Source organism: Oryctolagus cuniculus, chromosome 16, assembly GCF_964237555.1.
Source record: "Oryctolagus cuniculus chromosome 16, mOryCun1.1, whole genome shotgun sequence".
In the NCBI taxonomy this organism is placed as follows: domain Eukaryota; kingdom Metazoa; phylum Chordata; class Mammalia; order Lagomorpha; family Leporidae; genus Oryctolagus; species Oryctolagus cuniculus.
Window position 1 is genome coordinate 66,152,546 of NC_091447.1, and position 12,094 is coordinate 66,164,639.

The window sequence follows — 12,094 nt, forward strand, 5'->3', positions numbered from 1 at the left end:
GTACCAAAGGATCGATAAACTCCCTCATTAGGGTAGCAGTTTTTCTTCTTCTTTTTTTTTTTTTTTAAGACTTTTTGGTGTCATACTTTTGGATTTTTTAAAAATGTGGGCATTTAAACTTTTGATTAATGAAACACATTTTAGCAACTCCATTTCTCAGTTTTTCACTAGTTTCTCTGACTTGCTTTGCATCGTTTATTTGGTGAATTCCTGGCATTGCAAATGGTGATTTATTTTGGATTGATTTATTCAATTAATACCAGTGTGCATAGTGTGCCACTGGCACTGTGCGAGGAATCCCGGCGCGGTAGTTCAGTGAGATTAGTGGGCCAGGAGTCGTCCTTAATCTCATAAACGTGAGGAAACTCACAGGGGCCAAGGAGAGAAGAACCCTGTGACCTGGGGGGCGCAAGGGGGCCTTTCCCCTGCTGGGGTCAGAGGATGAGTAGGGTTAAGTGGGGGGGGGGAGTGCTGCTCAGAGGCTGGGAGTAGACAGGAGGTGGTGGTCCTGCCTTTCCCTTGAGCAGAGCTGTGGGACCCCGTGGAGCCGATGAGGCTCCCACATGGCACCTCTTTGGGCCTCAGATGACTGAAGATGCCTCCAAGGATGTGGGCCGGATAGAGCGGAGCCCTCCTGAGGTGTTGAGTTTTCTGGTACTCGCCGACATGGGGAGCGAATTGAGACCGACCCGCAGTCTGGGATGTGCCAGTCCCAGCAGACAAACGGGTTAGGGTCCTTACCAGGAGTTGTGGAGGACCCCTGGGTGTTGCTGCTGTTGCCATCGAGTCTCTAACCTTTTTTTCTGCCCCTGAGAATGGAGTTAATTTATGCACGTTTGTAGAAAACCAGGAAGGTTGCGAAACGGGCTGGGAGGTGAAGCCTTCCCGCGCAGCTGTCCTGGGGTAATTGAGCATCCCTGGGATTGCCTCCTACCCGAGCGCGGCGGAACCAGAAGAACGGGTTGGAGGTGCCACGGTTGGAGGCTGGCGGAACTGTGCTGCCCGCGCGCGGTCGCCCGCCAGGAGGGATGCTCGAGTGATCGGAGCTGTTCCGGGAGGTGACTGAGGCAGGCGCCTCACGCTGCTCTTCTCCCACCTTGTCTCCTGTGCTACCGTGCAAAGCTGCCGCTTTGAATTGAGTTAGGAGGGCAGCCTGTTAAGGGGTGGAGATAAAAAAGACAAGGGTCTTGAAGTGGCCGCTGCGGGTGGAAGTGCGAGACTGGTGTTTTCAGAAACAGAAGTGCGGCCGGCCGGGACAGGTCCTGCCCGCCGAGGGCTCCGCGAACGTGATCCAGGACCTTTGAGTCAGGAGCGAGTCAGACGCTGGGCTTTCTGCCCCTCCCCCACCCGGCGCTTTCCAGGCTGTATTTGTGACCTCTTTTTGTCTGATGAAAATGTAGGTTAGTCTCTTAGAAGACAAAGGAACTTATTCTAGAAGAATTACCCTCCGGGGTGTGGGGGAGAGGACCCTCAGAGAGAAGGTGTCTCTCCTTCTCTCTCGCTCTCGCGTTTTGAGTTTGTTGGGGAACTTGGCTTTGGGGCTGGGGTTGCTAGTTCTGGGGTTCTCTGTGAAAGGGTGTGGAAACCTGGTACCTGTCCGTCGAGCGCAGTGGGATGCGCCGGGGAGCCGGCAGTGCCCGGGCGCGGACCTGCAGGCACGTCAGGACAGGGGATTTGGGGCAGGGTTGGAGGCTGCTTTGCTGCGATGATAGCCCAGTGGGGCTGCAGCCTGGGGGAGGAGGGGCCGTGGCTGGATGGGCAGCCTCACTCCCACCTGACCCACCTCGCCAGGCGGCTCTCAGGGTTGGAGCCCTGACACTCAGGCTAAGGGGGTGGTCCCTTTGCACACACTGTGGAGGCACTGCTGTGTTCCAGTGGCAGACCAGTTCCTCCTGGGCCGGGAAGGGCCCCACGTGCAGGCTGCCTCGCTGCTTGCCCAATGAGGAGGCCTGTGGCTGCGTAGTCAGTCCTGTAGGAGTGGCGGAGGCACCGTGGCTTTGCTCCTCCGCCTCGTGCCGTCACCTCCTGCCGCTGCTGGTGGCAGCACCGGGCTGAACCTCGCCCTCTTCCCCTAAGGGGCGGTGGTCGCTGCTCTCTGCCCTGGAAGTGGAGCTGGATGAGAAGCACCAAGCCGGAGCCGGAAGGCCTTCGCTGCTGCTCTTGTGCCGGGAACGCCACGTGCTGCTGGGACGGGCTGCCGCTGTCTGCCGTGGCTCCTTGCAGCCTTGCCTCAGCTTTGTACCACAGCTGTCCCCACGTTGCAGATGCAAGAAGGCAGAGCCCCTAACCAGGACTGGCACTGGCTGGGTGTGGTGCGGGTGGGACGCAGCTGCAGCCTTTCTGATTTCAGACTGGTGTGTTTTCTTCACGCGTGAAGAGATGCAGAGTGGCCGGCTTGAGTGTCCCCAGCAGGGGAAAGGAGGCAGCCCAGCGACCCGACTTCAGGGGCAGCCCCTCCGTCTGTGATCGGGGACACGGGTTTGCCAGGGAGGTCTGCGTGGATTCTGCCTTGGGGAACTGAGCGGGGCCCAGGCAGGTCTGGTTTTGTCTCCAGGTGGACTCTGGCCAGGGGTGGCAGTAGGTTGTACGGTGCACATGGTGGCAGCTGAGAGCCCAGGCTGCAGCTTGGTCCCCCCGGACTTCATCTGGACTTGAGCTCTCCGGCCAGGTTGAGAGCCGTAGGATTTGTCCCTCACTGCGTGGTCAGCCCTGGTGGATCACCGGGCCTTGGCGTTCTCATGTGTTGATGGGGTCTTGACTGTGAGGATGAGTGGGAAATGTTTGCAAGTGGCCAGCGGCATCCCAGCCCCTGCTCCTTCGTTTACCATGGAGACAAAAGCCTCTCTCCCAGGTGACACCTGCGTGGTGATTCCCTTGGTCCACTTCTGTTGTCACGTGCGATGAAACCAGCACTTGGGTGGAGGAGTGAGGCCTGCGGCGGGCTGGCAGTTTGGAGGCCTTCAGAGCTCGTCACCGGGAGGTTGCACCCACAGAGGTGGCCGGATCCCCTGGGGGGAAGTGCAAGGCCTGTGGCCCGCAGCCTGTGTGATGCTTCCTCCAGCCACGGCCGTTCTGTGCCACTAGCCTTTGAGTCCGTGGCTGTCACAGCTGATCTTACCTCAGAGGCAGTGGCTCACCACGGTCTGCGGGGGAGTCGCTTCCAGGCCGGCGTTCATGTGCTCTGAGTTTCCACGTTGAATGGTTTGTGGTAGTGACAGAAGACCTCCAGTCTGGTGTGTTTCGGACGGGCTTGCTGCCAGCAGGTCCGGAGAGCTTTGTGGATGCCCTCTTCATTCACATCCAAGAGGAAGCGCGTTTTCCCCACCTGGTAGTGAAGCCCTATGGTTTCGTGGGGAACACGGAGCGGCGTTCCTGGTTTGAAGACGTGGATTGACTTGGTGGAGTCGCTCGGGACCTGTCTTAGCACTCCCTCGCCATTGGCGGAACACTTGAACTTCATCTTCTGCTATCTCCTGTGGTGTTCTGGGCTTGTCGAGGGTTAATGCCCAGCCCGTCCAGGTGATTCCTTCAGGGGACTCTCCAGTCCGCTGCCTCCCCGGGATTGTGTTAGACCCGCTGTCTACACTCTCTGCCAGTCCGCTGGCACTTCTCTTTACACACGTGCTTGGTTAGCGGACCTCCCCAGGAGTTTGTATGTGGGTCGTCTGTCCCTTACCCACCCTCCCCAGACCTTTAGTTCAGTGTTGTCGCGTCGTCTTGTCACATTTCTGGCTGGACAAATGACAGTGTCTGCTGCTGGAGTCTGGTTGGCGTGTATATGTGTGTTGGGGGCTGCCTCGTGGCTCAGCGGTAGGAGCTGCCCGGTCTGCCTGTGCTGTCCTCTTGGGCAGAGGTGCTGCGGTGCTGAGCGACTCGCAGGTAGTTGCAGCCCCCTGTCCGTCTGTATTTATCAGGCCGTAGGCTTTACAAACTGTTCTTGGAAGTTGGGCAGCAGGCAAACTCAGGATTCACCTGAGCTGGTTTTCTTCTGTGGGCTGCGTCCTACTGAATCCAGCACCAGGCACTGGACTTCAAGATGAGCCAGGCAGCCCTTGGTGTTACGGACTGGAAACTGAGGCCTGCCCAGAGGCATGACCTGGCTTAGGCAGACTTGTTCATTCTGATCTCTGTGTTATTCGTGCCGATTTCTGCACGGCTTGATTTTGTTTTGTTTCAGCTTCCTCCTCGTTTTATTTGCGGAGGTCCATTGGCCAGTTTCCTTCCTGGGGCCTTGTCTTTTTTGAGCCCTGAGGTCATCCTGTGTGTCTGGGAGGATGCAGCAGCTCTCGGGGGAAGGGAGGGGATCTCGGACTGCTTCTGGCTCTCAGGGCTGCCTTCAAAACCAGCCAACCAGCCTGCAGTGTTTTCTGCTCTGGGATGGAGCGGGTGATGGTTTCAGAATCTAAGAGCATGAAGTGGTGTGCCCCTGTCTATTGTAAAAGATAATGGCGCTTGTAGCCGTGCTTCAGGTGATGGGTGAGTGAGCGCGTGAAGATCCGAGAAAGCAGTCCGTGGCAGTGGGGCAGGGCACGGTAAATGTCAGGTCCCACGTTGGCTCTGACAACGTTTAGGGCAAGAGTGAGGCCTTAATTCTCAGCAAAGGATGCTGGGTGGTTCTGGAACAGTGCTACCTGTTTGTTCTTGTGCACCCTGTGTATCTGGAGAAGTCTGTCCTGGCTTCTGGAGTGGTCCTCACCATGTCACAGGAGAACTGGTTAAGGAGATTGAACAGGTTTTTGTTCCGAGGCAAGAAGACTGGGGTAGGGGGTGGGGCAGAGGTGGAGCCCACAAGGGCCGTGAAGGGCGGATGGACAGCCTTTCCTGCTGCTGGCACCGTGGCACCGTGGCGCCGTGGCTTGCTCACGCCTTTGGGAATGTGGAGGGCGGGCCTTTTTCCAGAGATAAGATCAGGTGATCCTGCCACAGAAGGCTGAGAAGTGGGCAGGAGGTCACCTGGGGAAGGCGCTCAGCCGAGCCGTGTCCCCGTCCTCTGCTGTGTCCTTCTCACTTCTGGGGGGCTGCTTGTAGGGGAGAAGGAAACTTCCCTGAAAGTTGAGTAACTCCCATCTGTGTAGCCAGTCTCCCGAGTCTGTGAGTCACTGTTGGCCATTTTTTTTTTTTCTTTACCTTACTTAAAAAAATTATAGAAATTTAGGAGCCAAGGTATTACGGTCAATGCCTCATGGAGTGAAATGTAGGGCAGACTGTGTCACCCACAGTGAGGTGTGCAGGGCAGGAGGTGTTGCTGGCGGCTGGGGCGGGTGGCAGGCGTGTGGACAGATCCTTGTGGCCAGGCAGCCCCAGCTCTTCCAGCTGGAGGAACCTCGTGTCAGTCCAGAGTGCTGTGCAGATCTGACATTTGTGAGACGGCGCATCTGATCTGCTGCCCCTCCGCACTGTTCTGAGAAGAGTGCATTTTCTTGGTCTCAGAGCATCTAGGGCTCCTGTGGAGAATCTGGGCTCTGGGACTGTTCATGCGGAGTTCAGGAAGGGGCGGGAGTTGGCAGCCCCCGTCCTGAGTCTCTGGACCAGTGTGGAGACAGGTCATCGCGGTGACTGTGGAAGCCTTCATTCAGTAGGAGACCGTTGGCGCTTCATCCTGAAAGCCTGGGAACCCCCGGAGGTTTCTGAGCAGAGGCGTGGCGGCCTGCATCAGGCAGGGACCTCAGGGAGGGGGGAGCGGCGGGGAAAGCCATTGACAAGAGGCAGGCGCGAGCCGAGATGGCCTTGGATTTGTCTGGTGGGGAATAAAAAGCAGGGACAGGTGCCGCGGAGAGAGAGACACACACACACGCTGCAGGGGGATCGGGTGGGGATTAACTGGGGGCCGGGGCTGTTGGTTCACCACCTGTTGGAGCCCCTTCCCTGCTCTGCTGGATCCGAGTCCCTGGGGGGTGGTGATGGTGAGATGGCCCATTCTGCCAGCCTCACAAGCAGACAGGGCAGGGTGCCTCAGAGAAACGTCTGGGCTGCCCTGGAGGAGAGGCGGAGGGACACAGGGCTGACCTCAGTGGCAGGAGGAGCTTCCTGGCAATGCAGGGGTCCTGCGAGAGGCTCTGTGATCCCAGGGTTCTGGGAACTGATGGGGAAGCTGCATTTTCTGTGCTTCTGCGCCATCTCTGGAATATCCACATGAATTATCCTAACAGCTGCTGCGTTCTGGTTTTAGGAAGTTTGCTTGTTTTGTTCGCTGCTCAAATGTTTTCGAATCCTGGCTCCTTTGGCATAGTCTGAGGGAGGAGACAGGTGGATGTCCCCCGACCACGACATTGGTTTTGAGAATGGGGAGGGCTCGTGGTCTTGGGAAAGGAAAGGAACCTGGGGGATTTAGCATTTGGATAAAAAATGACTTGGCATCTGGCTGCTGATTACCACTACCCTGTCACGGTCCTTATTTGGAGGCTGGGGTGGGAGTGAGGAATCAGATGAGTTATGCGGGGACAGGCTGGGACATGCCTTGGCCCCCGCCAGTCCTGAGAAGCCCTCCTCACGGGGCCTGGCTGTCCGTCGGGGCTGCGTTCTCTGTCGTCTGCAACCCCCTCGCTGTCAGTGGTCAGGGGCCGTCCCTCCCACTGGTCTGTGTCTCCTGTCTGCCGTGCTCACGCCCTCACCCAGTGGTGCTGGTGAGGAGGGAGGCAAGAGCACGTGCGCGCCGCTCGGGGATCCTCTTTCCTCCGGTGGCGCCCTCAGTGCATGGAGGGTGCGTGCGCGCATCTTGTTGGAAGTGAAGGTGAAAGTAGGTCCTGGCTTGTGACCGAGGCCAGGCCGTGTTGCATTAATGCTTCAGGCTCCAGTCCTGCTGCCAGGCAGGGACTCAGAGGCAAGGGTTTGGGCAGCCAAGGCCAGGTGGTTGTATGTGCGCATTTGGGGCACACTGAGGGTTTTGGTGCCTTTTTGTTAGTTAGTTTATTTATTTATTTTTTTTTTGACTGAAACAAATAGTGTATTTGTCTTTTTTTTTTTTTTTTTTTAAGATTTATTTGAAAGGCAGAGTTACAGAGAGAAGGAGGGAAAGAGAGGGAAAGAGAAATCTTCCATCCCCTGGTTACTCTCCAAATGGCCACAAAGGCTGGGGCTGGGCCAGGCCGAACCTAGGAACTTCTGGGTCTCCCACATGGATGCAGGGGCCCAGGGACTTGGGCCATCTTCTGCTGCTTTCCCAGGAGCATTAGCAGGGAGCTGGATCAGAAGTGGAGCAGCCAGGACTTGCACTGGCGCCCATATGAGATGCTGGCATCACAGGCGACGGTTTAACCCACTGAATCACAACACCGGCCCCATTTTGGTGCCTTTTACAAAGGTGATGAGGATACATAGGAGTCACTGAATTTCGCTCATCTAGGCCTTATCAGGCCAGTAAGGGTTAAGTTAGTGTGAACTTGGCAAGTGCTGAGAACACGAATCCTGGGCCTCTGCTCTGGGCCTCCCCTCTTTGCTTGAAGAAGTGTTCCCAGAGCCTTGGGAATGATCTAGCCCGGGCTGTCTGCGGGTCAAGGAGGCCCTGATGCTGCAGCAGGTGGTTCAGAGCTGGGCCTGGAGTGCTTAGAGAGTGGCTCTGGGCAGTCGACTGGCTGACCTCTCTCATCTGTCCACTCTCGGTGCATCCCATGAGGTGTGCAGCTAACAGCGCAGCGCCTGGGTGACGTGTAGGTGATGACAGTGGTCGTGCCCCGTGTATGGCGTGGGTGTCCATGGTGGCATCTGGTTCTGAGGTTGGCATGCAAAGTGCTGGCACTGCTTCTGGCACCAAATAGAGACTTTAAAAACTGTTCACCACTGTTATGCAAAGTCTCTTGTCAGTGTATTAAAGATCATTCTCTGGATGTCCCTGAATTTTTCTTACGTGGGTTTTTGTATTCTAACCGCGGCTTTCTCAGTGGAGGGTCAGAGTCTCGCCTTCCCGTCCCTTCAACGCCTGACAACCCACAGAGGGAGCTGGACCCTGAGGATGGTAGTAGCCTTGGTCGTGGGCATGGGCAGGCTGGGTGTTAGGCTAGGTGTTGATGGTGGCGTGAGGGTTAGGTGGGGCCTGGGTCTGTGGGAGGTGTCTGGGGATGCGAGAGGAAGTGAGTCCTAGGGGTGGGCCTTGTTGGCAGACGTAGGAGGATGCCCTGCACACTGGCCCGGTAAAGGCGAGTGGTGTGCGTGGACGCTGATGGCACCCGCCCGCCACCACGGCCCTGGCCCCCCCCCCCCCCAGCTGTCCCTTCACCTGCCCGGTGACCTCCCTGGGGCTGTCCTGCTTGGGTTTTGCAGGGAAGTTTCTTTCGGGGACTCTTGGGAGCCTGGCCACATTTAGATCGGTGCTTCTCTGTGTTGTGTGCTTAGTTGTCACCTTAGAAGTGTGGACAGCAAGGTGTGTGCCGGCCTTGTGTGCATTAGTGTGTTTGCTCATGTGTTCCTGCATGTGTGATGGCCCCGTGTGTGTGTGCTTGTGCAGCCGGCCCAGTCTGCTGGAGTGGAGGTACTCTGTTGTGTACAAGGGGAAGAAAGACATTCTGGTCTGCCGTGGCGTATGTGGGCTGTGTGGCAGTCCTGCCTCTCTAGGCCCCGCCCTCCTTGGGGGTGAGTCTGACACAGTGCAGGCCTCCAAGGGGCACAGCCTGAGGCTGCAAGGTTTTGCAGGTCTTCAGACCTTCTTCCCTTAAGGCAAAGATTGGTGTGTCGTCGCGAGGCACCTCACAGAGCGTGCACCTGAGGTTTAGTGGTAAAACTCTCTCCACTGAGGAAGACTGCTGCTCAGCGCAGAGCGTGGTCCTTGTTCAGAGCGCCTGGGTTTGGATCCCGACGGACCTTTGAGTATCCAGGAACACTTAGCTTCCTTAGACCCGCCGTTTGTTCCCAGCTTGGAGGATCCTGGGGATCTGGTGGCTGCAGGTCCGTCCTGTCCGCTGCAGCGGGACAACCTGAGCACTCTGCCTGCTGCTGAGCAGGCACCCGGCCTTGCCTCCCAGGAAGCGTCCAGTGCTGGGCGTGATGGCAGAGGGTTAGAGGTGAAAACTGGTCCTTCCCCTGGGTTGTGCTGAGATCTGCCAGCTACTCGGGGCACTGTCCCTCTGGATGCTTTTTTTTTTTTTTTAAGTTTTATGTTATTTATTGAAAGGCAGATTTATTATCGAAAGTTACAGAGAGAGATCTCCATCCACTGATTCACTCCTCAGATGACGGCAGCAGCCAGGCTGAAAGCAAGAGCCGAGGAGCTGCTTCTGTGTCTGCCACGTGGGAGCAGGGACCCAGGCCCTTGGGTCATCCTCCACTACTTTCCCAGGTGCACCAGCAGGGAGCTGGATCGGAAGTGGAGCCTCAGGCTGGCCCCTCTCTGGATGCTCTGTCCTGAAGACAGGCATTCTGGGAAGTCAGGCCCTGACTATGAAGCATCACTTGCCCCGCAGGTAGTGAGTTTTCTGCCCGTGGCAGCTCAGGGGCTTCTCCCCAGAGTGGAAGAGGGGCTCGGCTGGAGTCGTGCCCTGGTGCTCCGTGGCCACGGGACCTCGCAGAGGCAGCAGGTGCGCTGTCTATTGGCGAGGGAAGGATGCTCACCTTTCCAGGAGGAGCCTGCCACAGGGCGCTTCTTTAGAGACAAACCTACCACAAGCATAGAATGGCTGGAGGCTTTGTTTCTCCGCGTGAAATGGGCAAAGCCCAGCAGCGACCATAAAGCTAATCCAGGGAGACGGGCTCCGGAGGCCGCCTGGGTGGCGCGGCCCTGGGGCTGCTGCCGGCACTCCGGGGCCCTGCGGTGCGGGGTTGGTGTCTTCTGCCCCGGGGCTGCTTGTGCTCCTCGCTCTGATTCCCCTGTTCTTCCTGGTCCTGGCCGCTCAGCTGCACCTCCTGGCCGCCTGCTCTCCCTTTTCAGAGTCGGCCCTGCGGGCCGCGTGTGTTTTGGAGTCAGATCATGCAGGTCTGTGTGTGCACAAGAGCCAGGGCCGCCTGTGTGTGGAGCAAAGTGGGGTGCTGGGACGGTCGCATTCACCCCGTATCCGGGAACGCTCGTTGTGGCAGCTCAGGGCACTTCCAGCCTGCAGTGGGTGAGGAAATACAGGCCCTCTCCGTGCAGACGCAGTGCAGCGCCGTGGACGGGGCCGCTCAGCGTGGCCGCTCGCTTTGGCCTGGGCCTCCCTGTTGGGTGGACAGGCCTGCTGCCCTGAACTTGAAGGGAGAGTGACTTAACTGGGGTTTTCTTTCTTAGTGGCGCTGACTGGCGGGGCCGCTGTGTGGCTGGTTGTGTGGAATCTCCCTGGTCTAGAGGTGGATGGCACTGGAACTTGGGATGCAGACTCCCGTGGGCCTGTGTACGGGCCGCCTCGTCAGGCCCCGGTGTTCCAGGGAGTGGATTTGGGGCCGTCTGCAGTGTCTCTGGCTCCTACGTAGAGGAAGAATTTGTGCCTAGGATGACCATCCATCTCTGTCATTCATCTGACAAGTGTTTCTTTTTTTTTTCTCTTAGATTATTTATTTATTTTTAAAGATTTATTTTATTTGAAAGGCAGAGTTAGGGGCCGGTGCTGTGGTGCAGTGGGTTAATGCCCTGGCCTGAAGTGCCGGCATCCCATGTGGGTGCCGATTCTAGTCCTGGCTGTTCCTCTTCCGATCCAGCTCTCTGCTGTGGCCTGGGATAGCAGTGGAGGATGGTCCAAGTCTTTGGGCCCCTGCACCTGTGTGGGAGACCAGGAGAAGCTCCTGGCTCCTGGCTTCGGATTGGCACAACTCCGGCCATTACGGCCATCTGGGGAGTGAACCAGCGGACGGAAGACCTTTCTCTGTGTCTCTACCTCTCTCTGTAACTCTTTCAAATAAATAAAATAAATATATATATATAAAAGGGCAGAGTTAGAGGGAGAGAGACATCTTCCATCTGCTGGTTCATCCCTCCAATGGCTGCAACAGCTGTAGCTGGGGCAGACCTAACCCAGGAGCTTCTTCCGGGTCCCCCACCTGAGTGCTGGGGTCCAAGCACTTGGGCCATTTTCCGCTACTGTCCCAGGCGCATTAGCAGGGAGCTGGAACCGCAAAGTAGCAGCTAGGAGTTGAACCGGTTCCCGTATGGGATGCCCGTGTCAGGGGTAGGAGCTTTACCTGCTTCGCCACAACACTGGCCCCAACAATATGAATGTTTTTAATGCCGCTTGACTGCGTTTAAAAACAGTTGAGGTGTACATTTTTTTGTGTTCCTTTACCTCAGGTTGAAAAAGGTGGGCTTTTGTGAATTCAGGAGGAGCTCCTGCATCCCTGTGCAAGCACCTGTTCCATCCTCCAGGAGTGAGCTGAGGGCCTAACAGAGGTGCTCACACCAGGGGCCTCGTGCCAGGCACTAGGGGGTTAAAGGTGAAGCCGCGCGTGGCCCTCGAAGGCCCATTGTAACATCATCAAGGGAGAGAGCCTTGGCGTGCAGAGATTCCGTGGGTTTTCTTCAGCCCCGGGAGGTCAAGGCCGCCTGCTGGGGAGACCCTAGGACCCCTGAAGTCTTCAAGGGATTCAGGGAGAGCAGCGGCCAGGGACGTGAGGTCTGCGCTCCAGTGTCCTGCTCAGGGAGCACAGGTATTTCTTACTCCTCCCGGAGCTGCCTGGGAATTCCTTAGCAGGGCACTTGGTGGGGCGGGCGTGAGCATGCGTGCTTGGAAGCTCCGTCCTCCCGTACTCTCTCAACGCAGGACACTCTGTGCCCTGAGGTGGGCTTGCGAGCAGTCCTTCCACAGCCCGGTGTCCGCTCACGAGTTCAGGGTCCACACTGTAGCTGCGGGGGTGTGTCCCATCCCACAGGTTGAGGGCGATTCTCCCCAGAACTGCTGCCCACCTCCAGTGCCAGTCGTGAACCTCAGCTTGGCTTGTGCTTTGACTGCCGGATCCAGGTGGATCCAGGTTCCCATAACACCCCCCCACCCCTCCCCCGGGGTTCGGCTGACTTGCTGCCGCAGCTCAGAGCCCTCAGGGAAGCAGTGCTGAGACCTGCTTTACTATGGAGAGTACGAAGGATGGGGGGGCACGGAGCCTCTGTACCCTATCTGGGCTCCCACCTTGTAGGAACCTCTAGTGCGTTGTGCTGTTTGGAAGCTCCCAGGGCCCAGTCCTGTTGGTTTTATGGAAGCCTCATTTC

At 57.4% G+C, this 12,094-nt stretch overlaps 1 protein-coding gene across 9 annotated transcripts in view; it reads left to right on the plus strand.

Annotated features, from left to right (window-relative positions):
- GATAD2A (GATA zinc finger domain containing 2A) overlaps positions 1–12,094 on the plus strand; it is a 95,173-nt gene that overhangs the window by 20,823 nt on the left and 62,256 nt on the right. For 2 of the 9 annotated variants that reach the window (XM_051828215.2, XM_051828220.2), the window contains exon 1: positions 11,424–11,538. The exons of the other annotated variants lie outside the window; for them this stretch is intronic. The gene's annotated coding sequence lies outside the window, so the exon portion shown is untranslated. Of the gene's footprint in view, positions 1–11,423; positions 11,539–12,094 lie in introns of those variants that run through there. 9 annotated transcript variants of the gene reach the window in all.